The 15289-nt window shown below is 34.6% G+C and overlaps 1 protein-coding gene across 1 annotated transcript in view; it reads left to right on the top strand.

Moving 5' to 3' along the window:
- The window catches only part of arhgap44a (Rho GTPase activating protein 44a), a 155003-nt gene that overhangs the window by 130399 nt on the left and 9315 nt on the right, over positions 1-15289 (top strand).

Raw genomic sequence — 15289 nt, forward strand, 5'->3', positions numbered from 1 at the left:
TTTTTGTTTGTTTTTTAAATTAAAGTTAGATTTGTGTCATTTTTCGTTGTCATTTTTAGTAGATGTTGGTATTTGCATTTTAATTTTAGTATTTTTGTGGTACTTATTTTTTTGCAAATATGTGTGTACAGTTTTTAAAAATATTTGCACTATTTTATAAATTTTTAAATATTGTTTATTTTACATTTTAATTTGAAACTTTTTTTGCATTTTTTCTTTTTGCCGTATATCCTACATTGTTAGGTAAATAAGTGTATTTATTCATTTCCTCTTTTTTGTCAATGTTTACATGGTTATATGCATGCAGATGAATGTGTTGATTGAGTCATGAGTTCTATTTGCTCATTGGTATAATCAAATGCACATACACACAGTAAACTCCGTCTTTGTTCCAAAACCTAATGAGCAGCCACTAGATTGCTAAGTAGATAACTTTCCAACACAAAAACTCAAATCATATGAAGCAGAAATTCTGTTTTATGCGAAACATAAAATCCATTACAATAAAATCTGTACAGACTTTAGGAAAATTATATTTATTTAGAAAGTAGCAAATTTTTCATAAATTATTTAAAAATAAATTGTGAAGTACAGTATTTATGAATGGTATTTGTTTTATTAGCTAATGAATATGCTAATAGATGAACATACTGGTTGTCCTGAAAGTGCAGTCTCCTGTGCACTTCGACTGTTGGCATGCATAAACGATTGATAGCATGAAACAGAACATAACTGAACATATGAGAGTAATGGGACATATAATCACTGGCCAGTTCAATAGGTAGACCTTGATTGTATACCTGGGGTCCGTTTCCGAAAACCATTGTTAGCCAGCTAAGGTCGCAAGTTGCATCGTTACAAACATAGTTTGTTGATTTGGTGTTTCCCAAATCCATTGTACCAATGAACATTTGCAAATTGCGTTGCAAACTTGTATGCTTGTGACTACACCTCTGGAGCTGTAGTTAGAAACATAGTTCCTGGTTGTGTTCTATTCCCAGTTATCCTCCCTATGCCCTATTTGTTCAGAACATTCTAACATTTAAACTTGGAATGATTAAAAAAAATTAAAGTCGTCTCTCTTACGTGTAATTTGCTTTCAAAGTATTTTTACAGTTCAGTTTTAGCGATCTTCATGTTTATAATTGCGATCCCTTCACAGTGCACTTTGAAAACATTCATGTCATTTTGAACACAGCCATGGCTCATGACGAAAGCTATAGGTGACTATTTAAAAAAGGAATTTATGTAAAGTCTCCACAGAGAACAAAAACATAGCACACGTTAATGCTTTTAATTTGTAGTAGGTTATTAATTAAGTATCTACTGTATTTGACATGGGCCTGTTGGTCAGAACATTTCTGCAGTGGTTTGCATGTGTCAAATTGTAAAAGTAGACTTTTCATAAAATAAAAAATAAATAAACAATATCCTCCTACTTAATAATAATAATAAAAATCATAATGATAATAATAGTCATCATCATCATTATTAAAGTAGGTGATTTTTTTCATTTCCTAATATATAATAAATATGAAATTTCATTTCTTAATAAATAGCCTCATTATTTGTTTATTGATATGATTTATATATGATATTAGAATACGTGTTAGCTTTTGTAAGTGATTTTATGTTTTAGAATAGAATATGAATAGAATATGTAATGTTTCGTAATGAATACGAAACAGCTAATAATATTACTAAAAGCAAACATAGGCCCTATATGTGCCTTTACTGTTGCCTTTAGAACAGCTTATTCTCTTTAACCCGACTGCATTTTTTTAAAAAGTTTGTATTGTATTTTATTGACTTTTATTGTGTTTTTATTTGAACTGATTGTTCTAGCTGTCCTGTACGGTGACCTTGAGTGTCATGAAATAAAATGCATAAAATGCATAATGCATTTTATTATTTACATATATTTCAATTAATATGGAAAGTGAGTGCATGTTTTTACCAAAACTAATATTGGAATCTTTTTAAATGCATGTGCGTGTAAAACAACATAATTTGCACAAAGAAATGATGGGGTTCTTCACTAAAGAAGTAGTAACTCCACCCCGTTCAGAGCATCATTATGGGCGTTTTACATTATAATTAACGTGGTTCAAACAATGGATCTGCGACAGAAAAACTAGGGGTTTTGGGAAACACTCATCACTACATCATTCTTTTCCCAAATGATAGTTCAGCCGGGAGTTACGTCGTTGTTTGGGAAACGCGCCCCTGGTTGGATCTTTGTTTGGCTTCAAAATTGCCTTAATTCTATGTGGCACAGATTCAACAAGGTGCTGAAAACATTCTCTGAGATTTTGGTCTATATTAACCATTATTGATCTATATTTTGGTCTATATCATATATAAATCACATAAATAAATAAATAAATAAATAAATAATGAGGCTATTTATTAAGAAATAAAATGTTATATTTATTATTTATTAGGAAATTAAAAAATCATACTTTAATAATAATAATAATAATAATAATAATAATAATAATAATAATAATAATAATAATAATAATAATAATGATGATTGTTATTATTATTATTATATATTTTATGAAAAGTCTACTTTTACAATTTGACACATGCAAACTGCAAATATGTGCTAGCCAACAGGCCCATGTCATATACAGTACAGATACTTAATAAATAATCTATTATAAATTAAAAGCATTAACGTATGCAATGTTTTTGTTCTCTGTGGAGACTTAACATAAATTCCGCTTTTAAATAGTCACCTATAGCTTTTGTCATGAGGCTGTGTTCAAAAATACATTAATGTTTTCAAAGTGCACTGTAAAGGGAGCACAATTGTAAACATGAAAATCGCTAAAACTGAACTGTAAAAATACTTTGAAAGCAAGTTACACCTAAGAGAGATGACTTTAATGCTTTTTTTTTAATCATTCCAAGTTTAAATGTTAAAATGTTCTAAATGAATAGGGCGTAGGGAGGATAACTGGCCATAGAACAATGTTTCTAACAACAGCTCCAAAGGTGTAGTTGCAAGCGTACAAGTTTGCGATGCAGTTTGCTAATGCTCGTTGGAACGATGGATTTGGGAAACGCCAAATCAATGAACTATGTTTGTAACGATGCAACTTGCGACTTTAGTTGGCTAATGATTGTTTTCGGAAACGGACCCTTGGATTGAGATCGAATGACTGTGGAGGCCATTTGAGCTTAAAGAACACTCCACTTTTTAGGAAATTATTTTACTTGTCCCAAAGACTTAAACAGTTGAGTTTTACCATTTTTTTCCAGTCAGTCAATCTCTGGGATTGGCAAGAGCACTTTTAGCTTAGCATAGATCATTGAATCAGAATAGAGCATTAGCATCACACTGCAAAAAATGTAAAAAGTTTTGACAATTTTACTATTTAAAGTTTGACCCTTCTGTAAATACATTTCCAAGACTGACTGAAATTGCTATTTCCTAGGTTTATAAGGCTTAGAATTATATTCTTATTAATAATCAAGGAACTTTGCTGCTGTACCGTGGCTGCAGTAGCTGCAATGAAATTACACAGAGCTGTTATCTAGTTACCTAGTGATTGTTTTCAGGTGCAGCATAATATCATTGTGCCTGCTATAGCCATGGTATTGCAGCAAAGTTTTTTGATTATTACACCAAAATGAAAGTATATTTGTGCTAAATTAAGCTAAGCTAAGCTAAAAGTGCTCCTGCTAGATGCATAAATCAGCTCAATGGATTCAACTTTCAAAGAAAGTGGAGTGGTCCTCATGTTCAAGGATACAGTGTTGTGACATAGCACAAGGAATTAAGATACATATAGTGATTTATGCCGAGTTCAGACTGCATGATTTTAGCCCCGATTTTGACTCGCTGACAGCTTTTGTGAAATCGCAGACAAATGCCTGAAATCACAGGCAAATCGGTGCTTGATCACGTAAGTGACAACCACACAGTATGAACTATCAAGGATACCATCTGAGAGAATCGTAGATGAGTCGCCGACGGCCGTGAGATATTTGGCGTGCTAAATATCTGGAGCTGTCAGCGATTTAAATCAGGACTCATGTGAAATGAGTCCTAATTGAAAATAACATAGCTGATTACCTACAGCCAATGAGAGAGCAGCAATCACTATGGGTACCTGAAGGCCAGCGGAAGGTTGGGGGAGAAGTTTAAAGCGCTCATTTTCAGTTTATTTGGACCCAAGAAATGGAGAAAAAAATAGTGGAAATTTGTCAGGAGCAGTGGTGTCTGTTTGACGCGTCATCTGAGCAATATCATAACCAGGTCTAAAAAGAAAAAAGTTGAGGAGAAAATGCTAACTCCCTTCAAAGCCAGGTGAGCAAAATAAGTACATTTTCTACAGTATTAAAGCTTTATTTTTCCATTATGTAGTTAATAATAAGAGATATTACATGACCTTGTTGTTTCCATGTCACTTCTCGCGTGTGTTTGGTTGTGAGACGTAGTTTGGACAACATTGTCTTCTATTCTTTCTATTTTAAAGTCATGCAGTGTGAAGTGCAGTGTGAATTTCGAGAGGATCACGTGCATATGATTGACACGGCTGGCCCTGAGTCAAGCTAATGGACGAACCACCAATCAGATGATTCCTAACTCAGTATAAATAACCAAGCATCTTACCTTTAGTCATCTTCGTCTTGAAAATCCCCCCTTCCACCCCCTCTCCTCCTCTTTTTCCTCTATAGGGCAGCATGGCGGCCCAGTGACTGGCACTGTGGCCTCACAGCAAGAATGACTCTGATTCTGGTCTCTACCCGGCCAGTCGACATTTCTGTGTGGAGTTCATGTTCTCCCCGTGCTCGCGTGGGTTTTCCCCGGGTCCTCCGGTTGCCTCCCACAGTCCAAAAACATGAGACATAAGTAAATTGACTAAAACAAATCAGCACCATAGTAAAATTCCACCAGCAACACACACCTAGCAATCCTTAAGCAGCAGGAGGGGGGGGGTTCTCGAGATCTACCTGAGCTCAAACTCCCCTCTCGCCCTGCAAACGGGAGGGAGCCCCGGGCTCAAGGATCTCATGAGCTCAGGGCTCTCTCCCGGGACAGAATGCCAAACTAGCGTATTACCAATCATCAGCTAAGTGTGAACTCTTGAAATGCCCTACAGTGTAAATAAGCACCGACAGAAAGCTACCCCAGATAGTCATGCAATGTGAAAACATCTGTCACATGACTACTTTGAAAATCATGCAGTCTGAACTCGGCATAAGTGATTGGTCGACAACAATATTTATAGTAGGTTGAGAAGTTTAGACAAGTCTCGGATCGTTCTAAAGGGCCCAAAAGCTGTCTAGTCTGTTGATAAAACCTACAATGGATCCATAAGTTCTTGTTGCTTACACCAAATCCTGACATTGCCACCCAAACGTTGCAGCATAAACCGAGACTTATTAGACTAGGCAACCTTTTCACGTCTTCAATATTCTCTCATTTTGTGAACCCATGTGAATTGCACAGCCTGAGTTGTTTATTTTTATCTGACAGGAGTGTCACCGGTGTCTCTTCTTCCTCTACTGCTGCTGTAGCTCATTTGTATCAGTGTTTGACATTTTGTGCGTACAGAGATGACCTTCTGCAGACCTTGTAGTTTGATTATTTGTGATTTGAGTTACTGTTGTGTTTCTATCAGCTGAATCAGTTTGTTTATTCTCCTCTGACCTCCGGTTTCAACAAGGCATTTTCACCCACACAACTGATGTTTTGGTTACCCATATGGACTTATAGTGATTAAAAGCAACTATTCTAGTGTGTTTGAAGCATACTATAGTAAAATACTTGAAATGATCTGTCATTGTGATTCTTTAATTGCTATAGTAACACAGCAACTATAGTCATATAATCAAATTACCCAATACTGTAGTAATTCACAGCTATGGTGTATTCTAATGCTGTACCTGGAGGCACACCAGCAGTACATAATTTAGATGTCTGCCTTAAGCCTAGTTTATACTCGACACGTCCGCTAGTTTGCTTGAGTGCGTACGGCGAATGTGACGTAATCGCTGTGTTTGCGGAGGTTTGCTTTAGGTGCTTTAGTTTCAGCTGGCGGAGCGCATGATTTTTTTTTTTGAGACACGAGCGAACAGTTTGTGCGGCGCTGCGTTTGATTTGAGTTGAATATGAATCACTTTTAGGAGATTTTGTCTGAAACAGGTACAACTGTACATGTCACCTTTATGATCTGTGATCAAGGAGATAACCATATGATCAATAATTCTTGGCTAGAAATTGCAACAGCCATGGGAAAAGAGGAAAGTTTTTGTTAAAAGGTTTGGAAAAACCTGAGTGATACGTTTGTTAAAGCCAAAAGAGGCCATGGCAAAAGTGGAGACCCAGAAACACAATTACAGAAATATGTTTTTCCAGCCTGATCTCACAAGGAAATTTAAGTATTGTATGTTTTGTCAGTTTAGTGGCTAATTCGTATGAATTTGTGCGCGTTCAGTCGTACAAAAATGTACGATTTTGAAAAGGAGGCGTGGCACCAAACCCCACCCCTAACCCCAATCATCATTGGGTGATGAGCAAATCGTACTAAATTGTACGAATTACATCGTATGAATTCATACGAATTAGCCACTAAATCAAAAAGTGAGATTGCGTTGGTTTTTCCAGCATTTATAGGTTTTACACTGATGTATATGTTATAATTTTGAATATAAAACAATTTAATAGTTACAAAACTATAAATAAGAAACAAATTATTTCTTTGATAACTGGAAAAGAATATTTGAACCTATCGGTTTACAATATACTGATGGCCTGTTTTCTAGGCTTTATCGGTGATAATGGTCAGCAATGTTGGACCATTATTGTCTCTTTATCATAAGAAGAGCACAGAAACTAGCCAGACAGTAATGTGTGAATTGTGGAGCAGGCTTAATCTATAAAAACATCTATATCTTTTAGTAAGTGTATGATTTTGTTTTTATTCTTGCCATAATAAAATATATATTTGTAGAGCAACCCATGTTCTATTGTCATCAATATTTTAATAAACTTTAAAAGGTAAAACTGTCCGAGATATTCAACAAAAGCAAGGGATGCATCAAAGTTGGATTAAAAACACATCTTGAATGGTTATAAAAGTCCTTATAATCATTAAAATAATTTATAAAAATAATTAGTTTAAAAATCTCCAATGATATTAATGATATGATGTACTTCCGGAAACTTCCTACTTCTCTGTTTATCCGTCTGACTTTGCGGTCAGTTTCTTTTGACCACCCCCTGTCGTTTTAAAGAATATCATAACGGCGAACGCAGCCTTGTCCATTTCGTGAGGTGCGAGCGCAGTCAGCGGAGGTGCGTGATGCAGCACCAGGCGAAAGTATAAATCCAGCTTTATCTGAACCATTCATTTCAGGTTTTCGAGTCTCTTCTAATGTTCCGATGATGATTTGATTCTGTTGCGTTTGAATAGGAAGAGGTTGAAAATTTGAACTGTTGGTGTGCCTTCAGGAACAGGATTGGGAAACAATGTATTACACTACAACACACCACAGTTTACTGTAGGAAAAACTCAAATATAATGCAGTATTTAATACATGAATTTGTCAATGAATGCTACAGTATTGTGTAGCATTCATTACCAAAGAGTTGTACATTCTATAATATATAAGGTTTAATAGAATTGATAGCATGTTTCAAAAACACTGTAGTATTTACCTTAAGTTACTACAGTATTTATTTATTTATTCATATGGGTACTCCTAGAAATGATTGTGTGTGAAAATCCCAGCAGATCAGCAGTTTCTGAAATACTCAGACCACTCCGTGTGGAACCAACATGCATTCAAAGTCACTTCAGTCAATTTCTTCCCAGGTTTGAACTTCAACAGATGCTCCTGATCCCGCCTACATAGCTATGTTGTTGCCATCTGATTGGCTGATGAGATGTTTGTGTTAATGAGCAGTTGAAGAGGTGTACCTAATAAAGTGGCCAATGTGTGCAAATGCTACATTAGTTTACAGACGTGCAGACATTTTTGTTAATTTAATGACGAAATAATAATGGATAACAATATGATCCATCAATAATTATCCGATGATAATTCATGACAAAAAGATGACACTTTCCAGTGCACATACAGTATGTCTATCAAATGAGTATATGAAAGACGTTTGGGTGTATATACTGCAAAAGTGACTTTACTTTAAAAAGTGAGTAAAACTGTTGGTGCCCTAATATTAATATGCATATTAGCAACTTGCAGTTGCTGTTTAAAAGTAGATTGTTGTAGAAAAAAAGACATTTTAATTCATTATTTAACTGGACAAACATTGGGACGTGTCAAATATTTGTAGTTCGGTTTTTCTGAATTGAAACACTGCACGTTATCCTTGTGTATACAGTGGATTTATGAATTAGAATTAAACTTTTAAACCCTTAATTCAGAAATAACACAATCTTTTTCATTTAAAGGGGGCCTATTATGCCCCATTTTATAAGTAAAAAACAAATTGTATGTCCACAGAGTGTGTGTGTGTGAAGTCTCAGCTCAAAATACCCCACAAAAATGTTTTATAGCTCTTTGAAACTGCCCTCATTCTAATTGTCATTTTTGTGACTGTCGCTTTAAATTCAATTAAAATTTTGCTCTTTTCAAATGAGGGCGGAGCTACAAATGTCTTTGTGTCAGCATAGCGGCAGATTTAAAAACAAGACTAAAGTCCTACTAATGAGGGAGAGATTGCCACTAATGGGCAGGGGTTTCCCCCCTCTGATGTCATGTATACTGAAAGAAATGACTTTTTAGTGTTGTCAAATCTAATAAATTGACTCTCATGATTTTTAAATTGTAATATTAAATGTCAAGGATAACTAGAATTTTCTAAGTACATATTTAATATTTACACATTAACTTCATGTAATAAATGAAATGAGTGGAAAGAGTTAAATGTTAATATTAATTTCCTCGTAATATTTATATATTTTCTAATCGTCGCAAACCTAGTTATATTAAGTACGTTTTAATAATGGATATGTCGCAATGGATAGTTCCCAGCATGCTTCGCAAGAGATTGAATTAAAATAAAAGTATTTTGAAAATAAAAGCAATCTTGGGTGTTTCAATTTGAGAGAAAGACTTGTTGGAGTTTGATCATCATTAGTTTGTAGATTAAGAAGAGTTTTGAGTATGTCTTTTAGTTTTAAGGCTACCATCTTGCAGGAGAATAGCACTCATGCTTTGAGACTTGGCATTTTTATTATCAGCATTATTGTTTGACGCTTCACTCAAAAAAAATCATAACTGTGCTAAGACTAGGCATGGGGAGTTGACTCCAAAAGAGTTGATTCCTCGACTCACAATGGACCAAGTGCAATGGCAGATATGGGTCGTGCCTTGCTTGAGCGTCCGCTGTACCAGATTATTTCGCTCACTTGGTACAGTATTCAAGTGTCAGACATTTATATTAAGAAGATATGTAGGCTATTACATATTTTAAACGTTGTTTCGGGCTCAATTGAGTTGTCTTTTTTTTATTTGTTAATGAACTGCTGCACATCTTTTCATTAAACATTTCGATAATAAATTGATGTTTTAACATTGTTTACAAGACTGCAGTGTAATTTTCTAAATGATCTAAACTAGACAATTAAAAAATGCTGTAAAAAAAGTGTAGGTTGATAACTAGGTATTATTTTGACTGTAGATGATTTACTGCTGGTTTGTCTGACCAGAGGAGAACTGCACAATGTAAAGCTGCGATTGGCGCTGTAGCATTGTGTAAAGAGCGATATGATACAGCATGTTTAATCCTTGCGCTATTTTAAGTATATGTAAATGTAGTCATTTCCGGAGTCAGTTTTGACTCCAAAATTAAAAGTTGAGAATCAGAGTCGACTCCAAAAAACCCGTAACCAAAGTCCCCTAGCTAACACTAGCGCTAACATCAGTAAGCATTTATAAAGTAAATTTGCTCTTGCTAAATACATTTGTTTAAAATAAAATGAAATCAAGTGGAAATGTGTGTCTTAATTAAATCAAGTTGCACCAAATGTACTAATTTGTAACTAATAAGATTTATTTAAATTGATAAAAGCAATGTTTCTTCTGCTAAAACAAGAAAATGGCAGTACTTGGTTTACGTAAATAAATAAAGACTCAAAAGTAAAGATAGTCAATTAACTTTTACTTAATGTTTAACCCAACACACCTAAATAAATTAAGTACATTTTACATGATATTGACAAGTTAATTGTACCTGAAATAAGATTGTAAAATTTACTTAAAATTTGTTTGATTATTTTTAAGTAAATCTTAAGAGTTATTTTTTTCAGTGTAATAAGAGAGAATGTAAATCAAAGTGTTTCTGCAGACTGTTTTCATCAAGTGTGATTATGAAAAATAAAAATCCTGAATTATAACATTTAGAAGCTGGTTATATTCACAGACGGTTGCCACACAACTGTGTTTAAACCTCTCATAAAATTGATTTTTGCCCTTTAAAATCTGAAGGAATTTTAGTTGTTGCTATACCAGGCTAGCTGAAAAAGCATTTTACAAAATAGCCAAGCACTTCAACAATTACTCGTTATTTTGTGAAATAAACACAGTGATATCTCTGAAGAATCTGAGAGTGTCCTTTCATTTTGATAAGGGCTTATTTTCAGACATCTTATTTAAGTTTTTTTTTTCTTCAGAATATAAATATGCTTAACACCGCTCTTTTACTGCTGTTAGGAAAACATAAAAAAGGACTTAAGCTTGACTTGGAAATTTTAGGTTGTTCTCTAATTTTGATCTCCACTGTATGGACAAAATTATTCAGCATGGGCTAAAAGACTTTAATTGTATTGTCTTACAGAATTGGCGATGTTCGTTTAATTTACATTTCAACATGTAAAGTATCCAGAATTAGGTTGTTATTATTTATAATATGTGTATTATAGTCCTTAAACAATTCATCAATGAAATCACTTTCTCTCTGAGAACTTTTCAACCATGGATAGCTTTTTTAATAACAAACCTTTGCTTCAGATGAACGTTTTGACAGATGATCTCCATATGGTCATCAATATCACTGAAGAATGTTATTTCTAAATGTGTAGCAAACAAAAAGGTAACTCATTAGGTTATGGAACAAAGCTATAGACACCAAGTACAAATATGGCACATAAAAAGTCACAATTTAAGCAAGTTTTAAGTTTCAGGGGTGCAAACTTCTCACCTTTCTCCAGAATTTATCATTTTCATCTTAAAATAGGCCATTCTTGTGAAGCTTGTGAAGGAGCTTAATAGGCTGCAACTTAAGAAAATACTAATAGAAGAAGACACAGAAAATTAAGAAAACATCAGCAACAAACAAACACAAATAGATAAATGTAAAAACATATGCATGTGGGGGTGTTGAGTTATGTGATGAAGATGGGGGGGGGGTGCAAAGATTTCAAGTGAGGGGATGGGAGATGAGGGCTTATTGGTGTAAGTGCAACATTCTCCTCAATCAGCAGTGCCCAACTAGATACATGCAACACCCACTTTAAAAAAAGGGAAAGCGTGGGCTGCGGGCAGAGGAGAGATGAAGTCTGCTGAGACAGAGGGATCATAAACTTTTATTTGATTTGCCGTTGTTTAGACAATGAAGAGTTTAGACAACGACTATACCTACATTGGTTTAAAATAAGTTGGCACAAATACAATAACTGACTGAGTACACAAAGTTTCACTTCCGTGTGTAGACAGTGGATCTGACACTCTATAAACTCCTTCATGAGCAGGTCAGGATGCTCGTGCAAACGTGTCGAGTACAAACCATTCTTTCAAAAAGCCCAATTTCCTGCAGATTGACTGAGAGATCTGTGTTTTACTCATACATGTTATACTCATACAATACAAAATGATGTATTTTCAATATAAAATGTAGTTGTGGACTGATTTTTTTTAACCTTTTATTACAGTCTTAGACATGTCACTCATTAGTAACAACATTGCCTTCGATGCATTATTAGATTGAATTTTTTTCTCCCTAATTATTCATTGGTGGATGTTTTTGCCCCATTGACTTCCATTATAACCACATTTGATGGTGCATAAATACACAGTCCTTGTTTTTGTTTACTCCTTGTAGTTCTGAGAGCTGAGATGCATATTTTGATTATGCATCCATTATAACCACATTTGATGGTGCATAAATACACAGTCCTTGTTTTTGTTTACTCCTTGTAGTTCTGAGAGCTGAGATGCATATTTTGATTTTCTTAGACACATCAAGGTAAGTGCATAAAGTTCACTCTCACAAGCTCACAGACACACACTTTAATTTGCTTTTAACCTCCATATAAAATCCAGAAACAGAAACGTTTTTTTTTTTTTTGTTTGTTTTGTTTTTTGCACAAGCCTAATCTAAAGGGTTAATGGTGCCAAGTGATGATCAACAGTAAAATAAATTTTACCTCTTCCCAACAGGGAAGACCACCAACAATCAAAGAAAGCATGATTATATGGTGTCATGGTTTTGTAAACAAAAAAATTTTGTTATAATGGAAGTCAATGGGGCAAAAACAACCACCAAAATAACAGAAATGTGCGCACATCTAGAAAATCTCAAAGGCAGGTGCTCGATCAAAAACAAACATTTGTAGAAAAAGATCCAAAGAAAATCGGCACACTGCCACTTTAGCTTTCTAAAATCTTTAATGTCACTTTAATGTCACAACGTTTCGACCGACATGGTCTTCATCAGGTGACAGTGTGCCGTTTTCTTTGGATCTTTTTCTGAAAAAACAGCCACCAACAGTAATTTAAGGAGAAAATTTTTAAATTAAAAACAATGCATTAAAGGCAATTTTGTTTAACAAGTCCAAAACTTTGATAAAACGTTAAAAAAATCCACTCCACAATTACTTATGTTGAAAATACGTCATTTTGAGTGTTTTTATTTCACCAAATCAGTGACATAATTTATGAATTTGGCCATTAAAGAGTTAAAATCATGTAATTTTCTAAGCAATTTATTAGTTTTGATCAGGACTGAGGTTGATTAACAGATTTATGCAAAAAAAAAATTGGAAAAAAAAAATTATCTAATGCATTTTTACATCAGTTTAATTTAGTGGATGTTTTCATCTCGACCATAACAAAAGAGTAGTAAATTTGCCCAGAGTGTATTGTTGAGTTTTAAAAAAAATCTCAAAATAAGTGTCAAAATAAGATTTGTCCCCAAAAATAATTCCGCTGGCTAAAACATGGAAAAACATATGGCGAAATTAAGACTCAAAATCACCCCAGAGTGGATGAAAACAGTAAATAAGGGTTAAACACAGACAACAGGGTTATTCCGAAATGTATAAGTAGGTTTAATTTGTCACTGTTTTTAACCCCTTGATGAGTTTGCACCCCTGAGTCTTCTCTGCGTATTATAACCATCTGAATTGGAGAAGCCAAATGTACCAATGATCAAATTACTCAAACATTTCACATCAATGTAGGTTGCATATGTAATTGAGGTGGGAATTATGTGTATGAATGCTCTTTTTTGAGGGGACTATCAGTCTACTGTGTTGTTTGACGAGTTGAAGGAACGTTGATGGAATTAAACGAAGTCCCATCATTGTAGTTGAACATGCAGATCCTATCAATACAATAAAGATCAGCAGATTAGGAGTTTTTAGCATTGGTAGGGTTAGCATTATCTGTTTAACTGATGCCGTTGACTTTGTATTAGTGACACAGATTCTTCATTCCATATACACCCTCCTCAGCCTTCATTCAGTAAAAGGGAATTGCAGAGATGGAGATAGAGATGCGGCGGATTTGTTTGATATTGGTAGATCCAGATATCACAAAGTCACTCTCCATGCGTCTGATCGGATGTAGATGTAGATAACTACGTGTGTCTGTAGATTTATCTTTCTCAGAGTTTAGCAGAGAGGTGCCTGAATAGAGCTGTCAGAGTGAAAAACAAGCTCCACACGCTCGGTTATATTAAAGAGACATGCTGTGTGTGTGTATGTGTGTGTTTGCTGGGCAAGGACACTCAATCCCCCTCCTGCTGACGCAGATGAGAAACACACTCGGTGTAAATCCACCTTCACATATCTCTGAAGAAAAAAAAAATCACACCCACACACAAGCAGATTTTAGGTGTGATCTTTTTTTCTTAATCTCCTTCATGTTGAACAGGAATTGGGGGGAAAAAATGTTTGATTTGTTTTTAGCTGATCTTAGAAAGCATGATGTCATTGTTTACTGAAATATGTATCAGAATAAAGTCAGCTAATGGTTATTGATTGAAAGGAAAACCTGATTTTCCAAAACAACTATCCAGCATATTTTAGCTTTTGTTCAATATTACATGACAATTGAGGCTAAATAAATAAATAAAAAAATTATATTTCTTTGGATTTTAGGTCACCTTTTAAAATGTCACCCTCACCCTTTTCTAGAGCAGGGGTACCCAAAGTCCCTGGTCCTGCAAAGTTTAGTTCCAACCCCAATCAGACACACCTGGGCTAGCTAATCAAGCCCTTAGGTTTTCTAGAAACATCCATGTAGGTGTGTTGAGGCAAGTTGGAGATAAAATCTGCATGACACCAGCCCTCCAGGATAGACTTTGGGCAACCCTGCTCTAGAAAATGTATTAGTTGAGTGAATACATTCTTGTATGAGAAAAGTCATTTCACAACTCAAAATGAAAACACTCAAAAATAACATTTTCTGAAACAACACAATTTTTGAGAGTTTTTTTTGGGACAACTTAATTGTTTTATGTTCGATCCACTTAAGTTTGTAAAAGCTAACAAGTTAACTTAATTCCTTCATGTTGTTCCAACACAAATCAATTGTGTGGAACCCACACATTTTTACATAATTTTCCCAGCCTATTGACAGATTAATTAGAATTATTTATTTATATTAATTTGTTTTTTAATAAGATCATGTATATCTTCACGATGTAAAAAACATCATCATTTATAGCTCATGTTTGCAAATTTATTAAAAATAAAAAAGCTGAAAAATCACATGTACATTAGTATTTACAGTCTTTGCCGTGAAGCTCTAAATTAATCTCAGGTACATTCTGGTTCCACTGATCATTCTTTAGATGTTTCAGCAGGTTAATTGGAGTTCACCTGTGGTAAATTCAGTTGATTGGTCATGATTTGAAAAGGCATACACCTGTCTATATAAGGTCCAGGGTTGACAGTGCATGGCAAAGCACAAACCAAGCATGAAGACAAAGAAATTTTCTATAGACCTCCGGGACAGGATTGTCTTGACGCACAAGGCTGGGGAAGGTTACAGAAAAATTTCTGCTGCAAGTTCCAATGAG

The sequence above is a fragment of the Danio aesculapii genome, chromosome 3 (genome assembly GCF_903798145.1).
Source record: "Danio aesculapii chromosome 3, fDanAes4.1, whole genome shotgun sequence".
Classification (NCBI taxonomy): Eukaryota; Metazoa; Chordata; class Actinopteri; order Cypriniformes; family Danionidae; genus Danio; species Danio aesculapii.